Below are 12,902 nucleotides of genomic sequence, written 5' to 3' on the forward strand. Positions count from 1 at the left end.
TGTTTGATAGAATTAAGAGCATTAGAAGAAGTATACTGAGTTCCAGGGTACAGAGAGACAAGTTATTTAGTTCTGAAAGGTTACAAACACTGATGCAGGGGAAGAAAAATAGATGATGTGATGGTGCATATTGATTTTAAAGGGCTGGCTGGGCATTTGTAACGCAAATAAAAGGAACAGTTCTTATGGTGGGTTTGGTTTTGTTTTTTGTTTTTTTTCCCTCTCTGATTTTTCTTATTTTTTTTAACTTTTTTTTTTTTTTTTTTTTTTTTTTTTTTTTTTTTTTTTTTTTTTGAGACAGAGAGAGGCAGAGCATGAACAGGGGAGGGGCAGAGAGAGAGGGAGACACAGAATCCGAAACAGGCTCCAGGCTCTGAGCTGTCAGCACAGAGCCCGACGCGGGGCTCAAACTCCCAGACTGTGAGATCATGACCTGAGCCGAAGTCGGACACTTAACCGACCAAGCCACCCAGGTGCCCCATTCCTCTCTGATTTTTCTACAAAGTTACCCAGGACAGATACAGAGTTCTTAGAAGGGTCTGTTAGGGTTTTATTCCTCTCCTTATCCCTACCCCCACCCCCCGTCCCCGCTACCCTTTAGCACCATCATCCCCATCCTGTTGTGAGGAGAATGTACCCTGCATTTTTCCCTCCTGACTCCCATCCCTGCCCCAGCTCAGAGGTCTCATATTAAGTATTTGCATCCAAGCGTTTCCTTTGGGTTACGGTGATAAACCTGTAGAGTGATTCCTTGATTGCTGTCACACAGCACGTCTGTACACAACAAAATCTTGACTTTGAAAGGCATGTACAGTTGATCTTAACCCCTTGAGTGTCTGTCTTCTGCTTTTCCTGTCATACATCCAAGGTCTACTCACCTACCCGGGAAACTGGTTCTGGCTCTGAGGCAGTTCAGCTCTTAATAAGAAGTTGAACAGAAGTTATAATAACTCATTGCCTTGCCTGCTTGGAAAACATGATAATGCTCCTTAGTTGTAAGAAATCATTTTAACAACACTGACTGGTGGCAGTTCATTGATGAAGGCTATGTGAAACCTGCTATAAATAGCACACGATGCATGTAGTAAAGGGTTCTTCTGTGTGGCATTTATTTATTTGTAATTTATGCCCTGCCTACTTTCACAAAAGGATTTGAGCTGGCTGACAATAAAAGACACATATACAATAAGATTGTTATGTATGTAGAAATGGAAGATCAAAAATCATATGGAATGGAGAAAGGAAAAGAGTTATGTTTGTAGTGTTTTCCTCCTCATCAAGGCAGTAGAAGATTATGGTCTCAGCCTGGCCTCTCGCAGACTCACTGAGGTGCACTGAAGAGGAGACGTGTAATTCACACCCTCACAGAAATAAAACAAGTAAAATTACTATGGTGGATTTGGGGAGGAAGCTATATTTAGAAACAAAGTAGAAATCTTGGAAGATCTTATTTTGGGCTGAGAGGAGGTATAGCGGTGAAGGCAAAACTACATAGTGATTATATTTTTCCTAATCATTTAGAGTTCTGATTACCTCCTGCCCAGTTCTATATTGCACTTGCCCGGCATTATGCAGGAGCTATTGATTTGTTCTGTATTCATTTGTGTAAATCAATTTCATGGAGGGGGGGATAAAGCAAACAGAGTCTAACAATAGGTTTGATATCTACAAGGAATCATTTTTAGTAACTGAGCATCCTTCACAAAGGAGATGGTGAATGACCTAGAATTAAATAAGTAAAGGATACATTCTTTGGATTTAGATCAGGCAGTGTTGACATTTGGGGCCCCTATCACAGGAGCTGGCCTGTGAATTGTAGGAAGTTTACTGACATCCCTGGACTTCACCCATTTGATGCCCATAGAATCCCTAACCTGCCTCACTTGTGTCAATCAGAAATGGCTCCAGACATTGCCCAATGCCCCGGCTGAGTGGTGGGCAAAATTGCCCCCAGTGTAACCATTGGTTTAGGTAAAGACCTGTGCACAGACTGCTTCATGGGACAGGTGACACTAAAGAATCTTCTCCTGGATCTCTCATCCCCAATGAGGGAGTTCATCTGCCAAGGAAATGCCTACTGGTGTGGAAATTCCCACTGGGTCCTCTAGAAGCATATCCTTCCCTCCTGTCCTCATGAGGTCTTTGTGTATCTTGCCTATGCGAAAATTTTGGAAACTGCATGCCTGCACGCTTAGCAGATACATGTAACTCCAGTACCATGCAAAATAACCATTGCTATGTTTACTGACAGTCAGTAAATCATAAGTCAGTGTCACAGGTACGTTCCCACGTGGGAACAGTTCTTCATTTCTGCCTGAGGTCTGTCCTTGCACTCATTCTGACTTCCAATGGAGAAAATGCTAATAAATCCTCCTCTAATTCAACCGAGAAGAACTGTTGGAAACCTAGAAAGTTGAATTTCAGTATGATCATATGCCCGAGCATGTAGTGCAATTAATTGCTGTTAGTTTTCCAAGTGGAGAGCCAATCGCCAATTTCCTAAAGTGGTTCCCAATTTAGGAGTACACACTGTTTATATGTTAAGTCCATAGACAGATTTGTGCTCCGAAGAGCTTTACCTCTTTTGTCTTTTTTTTTTTTTTTTTAATCACCCCACCTTTTCTTGGTGACTGAGTCACAAGTATACTTTAGCTCAGCTCAGGTTCAGTGGTTACACCAATAGAAAATACTGTCTTATTTGGATGTCATGTGGAGGCCAAGCTTCCCAGGTGCATAGAATAAATTAATCTCTGTCTAGTTCTCTTCTCCTTTCCATCTAAAGTCTTCAAGGCACTGTGGAGTATCTTGACAATTACCTTTACAATCCCTCTGTAAAATGGAGACGGAGCTGGGGGTGATGAACCCGTTTCAGGGTCGGATGGGATTAGAATTCACATTTTCATAGGCCTCTCTAAATGGTCTAGGTTAGTCTGGGGCTGGACAGTATCCGTATATTACACCCTGATGGTGAAATAAACACGTGGTGGTAATATCTGAACACAGTTCAGCCTACTCGGTTGGCATGGGTGTCTCTTGGAGCTGATTGGGATTGTTCACGGATTAAAATCAAAGGGGTAAAAACATGGTGTGCTCTGTTTCCTAAGAGAGGGTTTCTTCATCCCCGCCTGGTAATGAGGATGCTTGCAAGAGACGCTCGCCCTCTGATATTATTCAAGAGCCGCGTTTTGAACTGTGGGTCTTGCTGACCCTGCTCTTTAGTCCCCATGCACCAGCCAACGAGTGTGCAACATGATAGATGATGTCCCTTTATTATGTTTCTAATTTGGGCCCGGCTGTCACTACTGGCCCTCACCGTCCAGTGTCTTGTCTCCAAGACAAGGTTTCTGGGTCTTAAGAAGGATGGAAAGGAAAAAAATGAATATGTCTATGGCACATCCTCGCATGGCACCTTTTCTTCACGCTTTTATCCTGAGAACTGTGTGTATACCAATTAAAGATATTTCACACTTTCTCATCTATAAGGAAAGGCAGTTATTCGCTGTTTAACCCAAAACAGTGAAAAAAGGTATTTCATCTGTATTTCCTGCACATATTTTTGTTATGAGAATAAACACTTGTGTCGTATTGATTAAACCATAAGGCATAGGAGCTTAGATGCTTTGCTTTGAGAAGGGTGATAACGAGAGCCAACAAAAATAGGTACAGTGTATGCGTGTGAAGACTGGGTTGGGTTCAGAAAGAATTTCCCTGAATAAGAGTTTAGTGCCTGAAACTAGTGTCTGGCACATAATAGATTTAGTCTGAATCAGTGAATGATTTTTTTTTCTAATTAACATTTGTTAAGTCTCCTATAGGTCAGATTCAGGAAAGGTGCTTTAGATATCATGATAAGTATACCTTTTTCTCTTTGAATTACCGAGGCAGGTAACCATAATTGAAACTGAGGTATATGGAGATTGAGGAATCATGTCTCCAAGAAGAGAGCAAAACTATAGGTTACCTAATTTATCTCTATCATTTATCTGTATATATCGAGAGGTTTACAGATTTTTGGAGATTTAGATGAAAAATTGCCTCCATCAAAGATTAATGAAATTATGAACTCCAGGAGGTAAAAAGAAAAGCAATCAGAGTAAACTAAGTCATTGAAATGCGGACAATGCTAAATAGTCACAACCCTATAAACCTTGAGTATTAATGTAATCGAAAGCATAAAATATTTATTGGTGGGATGATTAGGGAACATCCTGCTGAGGGGTAGTGTAATATTAAATCCTCATCCTCAATAGTGATTAGTAAATAGATAAATTTGGAATCTAAAATCTTATTGATAACCAGAGGAGCATATTATTTAAAAAATATTGATATAAATACTAAAAGATAAAACTCAAAGGCAGGAAGGAGTAGGGGAGGGAAACTGCTCTTTTTCTTTTAAGTTGTGTAAAATCTGGCTTTTAAAGTTCTGTGCGTTTATCTCATTTTATCCTTTTGAAAAATACTTAAGGTATCTCCTATGGACCCTCATCAAATGTAAAAAGAAAAATCTAAAGAAAGTGAAAACGGTGTTTTCTACCAATTATAAAAGCTTACACTTTTATTCCTACTTTATGTGTCATGAGGTGAAACCCAAACTAGGTCAAATATATTCTAGCTCTCAAAGTTCCTTGCTTATTCAAAATGGAGGGTTCATTCACTCCCTGGCCTTAAACTTTCATATCCTGATCAAAATGTATCTCTGCACTGAGGATTATGGAATGAAGCACACAGCCCTTCAAGAGTTCACATGAACCCAGAAGAATGCAACTCACAATAAGCATGTGCTCACCACTACTTATTTTTTCTTTCTTGATGTGATGCTCGATGGACTGAGTGGCTTTAATTCAGGCTCTGGAGTCTGAGCATTAGACGATGACATGAAGGTCCCATGAGTGACTCAACACAAGCAAGAAGCCCTGTGTTAGGAATCTCTGGCATCTTCCATTATCACAGACCTGCCTGCAAAAGATAACCTAAAAGAATACTATAGTCAAAGGTGGTTAAACAACACGTTCTGCCCTGATTCTAAATAACCATATCTTCTAAAATCTAAACTCCCTGGAAGCTCAGAGATGTTTTCACATTTGTCAACTGTCAGGTTTTTTGAATTCTTATCTATCGAGCAGTTCTTTAACAGATGACAGATTTTAAAATATGCCAGAGTCCCTCTATGTGAGCAAGGGAATACTTCCGGTGGAATCGATTTTGTAGAATTTTTGTCCTGTTTTTCTTTCAATCTGGCTCTCTGACCCCGCCCCTCATCTCTGTCTCCTTTACTCTGTTCTCTCTAATAATTCTCTGGGTGCAACTTTTAACACCCAGAGAATGTCCCCTCTTTGGTTTCTTTTCATGTGTAGGATAGCCTTTGGGCCCAATCAAAGCCTAGAACTATAAATTGTTTAACATATATGTTCACCAAGTATGGATTAGGATTGGGATGGTGTCTCAAAGAGACAAACATCTGACATTTCTCTGACCTATATAGACTAATGTGTGAATTTTTTTGTTTTTTTTTTGTTCCTATGCTCCTATTCATCTTGTTTGATACAAAAGCAAAGTCTACTAAGTGGTATTTTACAGCTGCTGAAAGTTCCTAAAGCATTCACTGTCTTCTCAGTTTTAGGCCAGCAGAATATGGCTGTATAACATATCTTACTGCCAACCAGGAAGAAAAAAGGAGTCTACAACATTTGGGGAGGCAGAGGTCACTGGATGGTGGGCCTGATGAGATCTTTGCCAGCTGCTGACTTAAAGTCGATGGCCTGCAGGGCCCTAATGACCTTTCCCTCTGTGAGAACACATCTAACCTTCATTTCAAAAGTAATACTAGTCTTCATTAGAGATTGAGTCATATTTTCCAATTTGTAATATCTTATGACAGTGGGACATATTCCGTAGCATTTCACCGGCAGAAAAAAAGGAAAGCAGAAACCAGGACTCAGATTCATGGGCTCCACTCACAGAGCCTGTGCAAAATACTGCTGTTTCAAGGTCACTTGAGGAAATAGTACTGCAGGACCTCTAAGTAGATGGACCTCGAGAACAGTATCATTTATGTGAAACTCTGCGCTCATGGCTCTCTATTCCAAATGCTGTCTGAGACTTTTATAATCTAAATATAAAGGGCTGGCACAATATCACAGGGACCTTATTTCCCCAGGTCACAACTTAAAACCCTGAAAATCCCAGACACTCCAAGACATCGGTTAAGAGCAAGGAGCTGAAATGTCTCTGTGAAGCCTCTTGCTGTCCGTTTACATTTTCAGTCTGAGACTCTGAATTGTCCCGTGGCTCACTGGCCTCAGGAGTAACCTCTCCTCTGGGTGACACTCCCCCAGTACTCTTGTTACACTTGATTTTACTCTTGCAGGTGTACCGATAGGGCAGATCTTAACGCAATAATCTCACATTGATGCAAGACTTGACTGTAGTGCTGGTGTCCTCACCTCCTCTCATTGCTATAGATTAAGCATATAATTTCTGGGTCCTGAGTGTTGACGAAAGCAGTATTAGATCCTGGGTCCTGGGATGGAGAGATTTTTCTTTTACTGCATCTTTCCTTTGTCCTTATTTTATTATTTTATTTTACCTATTTATTTATTTATTTATTTGAGTGGGGTCGGGGCGGGGGGGTGCAAGTGAGCCAGGGCACAGACAGAGAGAGAATCCCAGGAGGGGCAGAGGGAGGTAGAGAGAGAGGAAAGAGAGGGAAGCAGGGCTTGTGCTCACCAATGTGAGACTCAAACTCACAAACCATGAGATCATGACCTGAGCCAAAGTCAGATGCTTAACGACTAAGCCACCCAGGCATCCCATATTTTATTAATCGCATATAGTATATCCTATTTCTGAGTTTTTGCAGGTCTCTTCTCACAAAAGGGATGGGAACAACAGGAGAAAGTATGTTTTCTTTTGGAGGTTTTCCATCCTTCTCTTACCCCATTCTTCTCTTTCCCTGGGCAAGCTATCGTTGTACATCTAAGTTTACACTCAGGCTTTAACCAGAGGGTGTGTATTTTCCCTGATAAGCCACATGTCACTGGCTAACGGCGCTCCTCTGAACCCTACCAAGTGCAAGACAGCGCAGACTACTTATCAAAACAGGCGAGAGAGGAAGCATATCAACAGATTGCTCTCCTAGCTGGCTTCTTGGCTAATCTCAGAGCATTTGCTAAATTTAATTAGTACATACTCCAAAGATTACTGGAAAGTACTGTTTTTTTGGCAGGTACAGATTTAATTTTAATGAGGCATTAAGCACCTATAAGACATTTTAATGATGCACTAAGCTCACAGAAGGTACATTTTTGCATAATTACAAATTACTTTTTTTTTCCCCTCTATCTTTAGTTCCAAGAATTGTTTTCCTCTTCTCCCTGTCCCACTCTAAATCTGGCTAAACATGTGTCCTTTGTTGAATAGTTAACACCCACTGAGTGGTTTATTATCTCTGGCTTAGAAACATGCCAGGAAGTCATCCCTAGTGGAAGGGACACAATATCTTCTGGTCATCCTGCAAATTCTGTCTCCAGGAAAGTCGGAGTTATTCATCTCCCTAAATCAGGGACATTTGGGTCCAGATAACCCTTTGTTGTGAGGGTCTATCCTGTGCACAGTAGGGTGTATAAGAGCATCCCTGGCTTCTACCCACTAGAAGCCACTACGACCTCCCTCCAGTTGTGACCACTAAAAATGTCTTCAGACATTACCAAATATTCCTGACACAGGGTGAGGGTGTGGGGGCAGGTGTCACCCCTCAGTTGATAGCACTGCTCTGATTCTGTCTTCAACTCCTGAGTCTCCTTCACGTGATCCATCTCTGTTTTGAAAGCTCTACAATTGAGGTTTACAAAACAGATCAGTCCTTCCATGACTTTGACATCATTTAGTGGTTTCTAAATGTCTAAAAGTGTTGCAGAATGCCAATGGGTCAACAAAGAGAATGGAGAAGGGAATGAAATCTGGACAGGTGGCTTTACCATTCTAATTAAGCTGTATCAGCAAAACCGAAATAGCATAAAGAATAAAGCCCCAGTCTTCATCAGGCTAATAGCCCAAGACTCTCCGCATTTCCCAGCCTCACATGCAGCCCATCATTTCTCTCCTATCCACAGGTCACAAGGGGAGAACAGAAAAAGCTGTTGTAGGTGTTGGGCCATCAGCTATATAGCTCACCAGTTTCAAGATTCATTTCTGCCCATGGTTTCCCTGGGCACTTTCCCCATTTGTCCCTCCACAAAATTAGAAATTATAGTGTATCATGGGCATTTGTAATTGTTAGCACGTAGTCAAAAATACAGGGTCTTCTGCGTTGAAACTGAGGCTTCTATGGAGTCCAGGTTTGTTTTTGTTTTTGTTTTTGTCTTTAATTAATTATTATTATTTTTTAAGTTGGAAGGCTAAGACTTCATTTTTTTAATATAATTTATTGTCAGATTGACTTGCATACAACACCCAGTGCTCATCCCAACAAGTGCCCTCATCAGTGCCCATCACCCACTTTCCCCTCTCCCCCACCCCCGCATCAACCCTCAGTTTGTTCTCTGTATTTAAGAGTCTCCTATGGTTTATCTCCCTCTCTGTCTGTTTGTAAGTATTTTTTCCCCTTCCCTCCCCTCCATGGTCTTCTGTTAAGTTTATCAAGATTCACATGTGAGTGAAAATATATGATATCTGTCCTTCTCTGACTGACTTATTTCACTTAGCATAATACCTTCCAGTTCCATCCATGTTCCTGCAAATGGCGTGATTTCATTCTTTCTCATTGCCAAGTAGTATCCCATTGTATATCTAAACCATGTATATCTTTATCCATTCATCAGTTGATGGACATTTAGGCTCTTTCCATAATTTGGCTATTGTTGAAAGCGCTGCTGTAAACATTGGGGTACAAGTGCCCCTATGCATCAGCACTCCTATATACCTTGGGTAAATTCCTAGTAGTGCTATTGCTGGGTTATAGGGTAGTTCTATTTTTAACTTTTTAAGGAACCTCCACACTGTTTTCCAGAGTGCCTGCACCAGTTTGCATTCCACCAACAGTGCAAGAGGGTTCCTGTTTCTCCACATCCTCGCCAGCATCTATAGTTTCCTGATTTGTTGTTCATTTTAACCACTCTGACTGGTGTGGGGTGGTATCTCATTGTGGTTTTGATTTGTATTTCCCTGATGATGAGTGACATTGAGCATCTTTTCATGTGTCTGTTAGCCATCTGGATGTCTTCTTTGGCAAAGTGTCTATTCATGTCTTTTTCCCATTTCTTCCAGGTTTTTGATCTGATCCTTTTTAGTAAGAATAGATTGGAAGGAAAGGTTTGGGGTATTAGTGGTTAATAGAGAAAGGGAGAGTGGGATTTCCCTTGCACCTATTGCAGTCATGTCCTTGGCCATGCTTTGAGTATTTAAAGGAAACCCTGATTTCTCATTAGCACCACTGATGCCAGTAATCCATCAACAGGGGACCAAGAGGCCCGCTTTCAATCCTGTGGCTGTGTTCATTTCACTGTGGCTGTGTTGATTTGTGCGGATTCCACATCTTCCCTCTCCCTCCATCACCCCAGACACTTGTAAGATCTTGAGCATTAAAGTTGACTGTGGGTCTCAGAACAGAAAGTTTCTCATCACCCTCAGTTCTTGGGTCTACAACCTAGCATGCTTTTGAGCATCTTCAAAGCTCTCTGGACTATTGTATCAGACTGAAAATAAATCAGTGAGCACTAAGCTTGCTCCTGCTATAACCTTCACCCAGGTTCTCCTCGCATTGCTGCTTATTTCTGCATTAATAAAGAGCATCTAAGATTCTATTTCAAGAATTCATACCATTTTATCCCTTCATGGGAAAATTCTCTGATCATCTTGAAGGATTATGGTTAGTCACATTTGTGCCTAACTGGGAGAAATACATGCAGACACTCAGATTCCTTGAACCCACAGGCAACCTTTCCCTATCCCCTCAAAAAAACATATTTTTAAGTGAACTCTGACTTGTTTATGGTATTTCCACTCTTCTTTTCATCATACATAATCCAAATGAGGTGAAATCACTAAGAGATGTTTTAGAACCAGAATTTCTTTTTTTTTTTTTAATGTTTATTTTTGAGAGAGAGAATGTGAGCAGGGGAGAGGGGAGAGGCAGAGAGAGGGCAAGGGACAGAGGATTCAAAGCAGGCTCTGTGCTGACAGCAGACATCCTGTGCAGGGCTGGAACTCATGAACCACAAGATCATGACCTGAGCCAAAATCGGACAGAGATCATGACCTGAGCCAAAGTTGGGCACTTATCCGACTGAGCCACCCAAGCATCCCTAGAACTGGAATTTCAGTTGACATAGACGCACATTGAACAGTAAGATTTGGAGCAGTGACAAGTGGGATTCTGGGATTGATTCTTTTCAGAATAGCTGATATAAATGTAATAATATCTAGGATTCTAAAGGTCTTTGTCTCTCCATCCCACAGATCTCTTTTCTCTTGGACAAAGGGGAGCTGCAATATTCCATGTTTATCGGCTCCCATTTCTGGCACTTTGAGAGTGCACACACGTGCACACACATACTCTGCAACCTGCCCGTGACCCACGTCTTCTTTCTGCACAAATCTGATTTTGTTGTCTTAATATAAATATCTCTTTGATGTACCCTGGAAATCTTGCACGAGCTTCCCTGAGCTAGCTATATAGAGGAATTTCCTCTGGATGGGTGGCAGAACCCTTATTTGGCTTAATATGCTGCTTTGAGGAAGCTGAAGCAGCAGCCTGGTCTCCTAATTAATCAATTATTGAGTCCATTGGGCATGCATTGTGTTCTGTTCAGAAGATGCACTCAGGCTGCCTGGTTTGCAGTTTTAGCCTCTAGGTGACCCTTTCCCGGAACAATGCAAGAAACTGGAGGAAAAAGTTGCATGCAAACCATAAGATCCTTTTACCCACTTGCAACATTTCTCCATCGTGTGTGTGTGTGTGTGTGTGTGTGTGTGTGTGTGTGTGTGTACACATACACTTTTTTTTTTTGAGTGAGTTATCACTTGTGTCGAGTACTGCCACTCTCTTTTTCAGCAAATGTAATCTAAGTGAGGTGTTTTCCTGGGCAGAAAATCTGGAGCCTCGCTTTCTTGCAGTAGCAGAGAGGAACTAGGACAGTTTCAAGTAGATGTGGGTGTGTTTCAGAAATTACATTATAATGCTGAGAGTTTTGTTCTCTTTTCTGCCCTCTTAGACTCTTGGGGGTCCAGGTCAAGACAAATGAGACATTTAAGTCAGAGAATGATGACTGAGACCCAACTTTCTTTTGTCTTTCTTTTGTCTTTTGTCTTTCTTGTCTTTCTTTCTTAGCCTATTTATTGGTCCTTGATAAGAGTGAGGTCTGTGTTCTTTTAGGGCTTAAATTCTCTAAAAACATTTTATTTTTAAGTTTTGTTTTTAAAAGATATGTAAATACATCTCCTATACTCAAGAGATTGTGCTAAGGTGTTCCAAAATGAAACCAATACCAGAAATAACAGCAAATTCCCAAATAAAACCAGTAATAACTTACTTTTTAACATTTTTTAAAATTTTATTTTAGAGAGCGAGAGAGTACGAGTGGAAGAAAGGGGCAGAGGGAGAGAATCTTAAGTAGGCTGTGGAGCCTCAGTACGGAGCCTGATGTGGGCTTGATCCCACAACCTTGGGATCATAACCTGAGCCAAAATCAAGAGTCAGACACTGAACCTACTAAGCCACTTAAATGCCCCCAAAGCAATAACAACTTCTGTCTGTTGAGTTCAGCGAGACTATTGACCCATGGAGTAATATGTGACATGAGAACATCTGAAAAAAAAGAAGAGTAATATTAAATAAAGTTTTTATTTAATGCAGGGAACTGGAGCATACAGTTGAGCACATTTAACATATTCTGAGTACTTAAAATGTGTCAGGTGTTATGCTGGTTCCGGAACAGGCAGATGAAATACAATCTCTGCTTTAAATGTGTAGATAATTAAGGAGCAAGTGAAGTTGAGAAGCAAGGGTTACCTATTTAGATGTGGAAAAATCAAATAGAAACACACTTCACTTTAAAGAGATAAAACTTGTTTTTAAAAAAAAAAAAAAAAAAAAAAAAAAAAGTCGTGACATGTCAGAAGCCATTGGAGTCAAAGACTTCAGAATGGAGCAGAGAGAGCCCTGGGAAGAACACGGGGAAGTGCTCATGAGCCCATGAAAATCCACTTACCATTATCTGTCTCTGTTCCTTATGTTGTCTTTAGTTTGGACATTATTACCACTAACTACAGTGCTTCAACATGGTCATTGAAACACTTAGGATTGTAAATTATGGACATTGGTGACATGATTGATATTTGTCAGTAATGTGTTGGGGGAGGTGGAAATTAAATGACAGTATTGTAGTACTTAAAGATTCATGCCTCTGTATGTCCATATACCTTTCCTGCTCCAAATAGGAGTATGTGTATACATATAAATCAGATGTGCATCTACAATATAAGACAGATAGCAAAGACACCAAAATTATAACAGTGTTTATAAACAGTGTTTATCACTGAATGATGGAATCGTTGATGAGTATTTGTTCTTTGTTTTCTACGGTTTTTATAATAAATGTGTTATCTGTGAAAAAGAACAGTGTTAATTTTAAAACGGTAACTCTGACTTGATAAATATATTTAACATAATATAAATGTGTATTTGCTTAGGTGAAAATGGAATGTTGCCATCAATGTACTTTTTTTTTCTTTAATATAACAGACCCTGTGCTTGCTCGTAGTTAGTATTCATCCAGCCCTACCACCTAAATGTAACACATTTGTTAACCAATAATTATATTTCTTCAAACATAGATACAGCATTGAGTTCAAACGCTTATTCCCAGTGCAAATAGGAGGATGATTCATTAGCAGATCTTAATGAT

The 12,902-nt window shown here is 40.4% G+C and overlaps 1 protein-coding gene across 9 annotated transcripts in view; it reads left to right on the forward strand.

Annotated features, from left to right (window-relative positions):
- Positions 1-12,902, forward strand: part of UNC5D (unc-5 netrin receptor D) — a 554,978-nt gene that overhangs the window by 384,717 nt on the left and 157,359 nt on the right. The gene's annotated exons all lie outside the window — the stretch shown is intronic.

This window comes from Panthera onca, chromosome B1, assembly GCF_046562875.1.
Source record: "Panthera onca isolate mPanOnc1 chromosome B1, mPanOnc1 haplotype 2, whole genome shotgun sequence".
Classification (NCBI taxonomy): Eukaryota; Metazoa; Chordata; class Mammalia; order Carnivora; family Felidae; genus Panthera; species Panthera onca.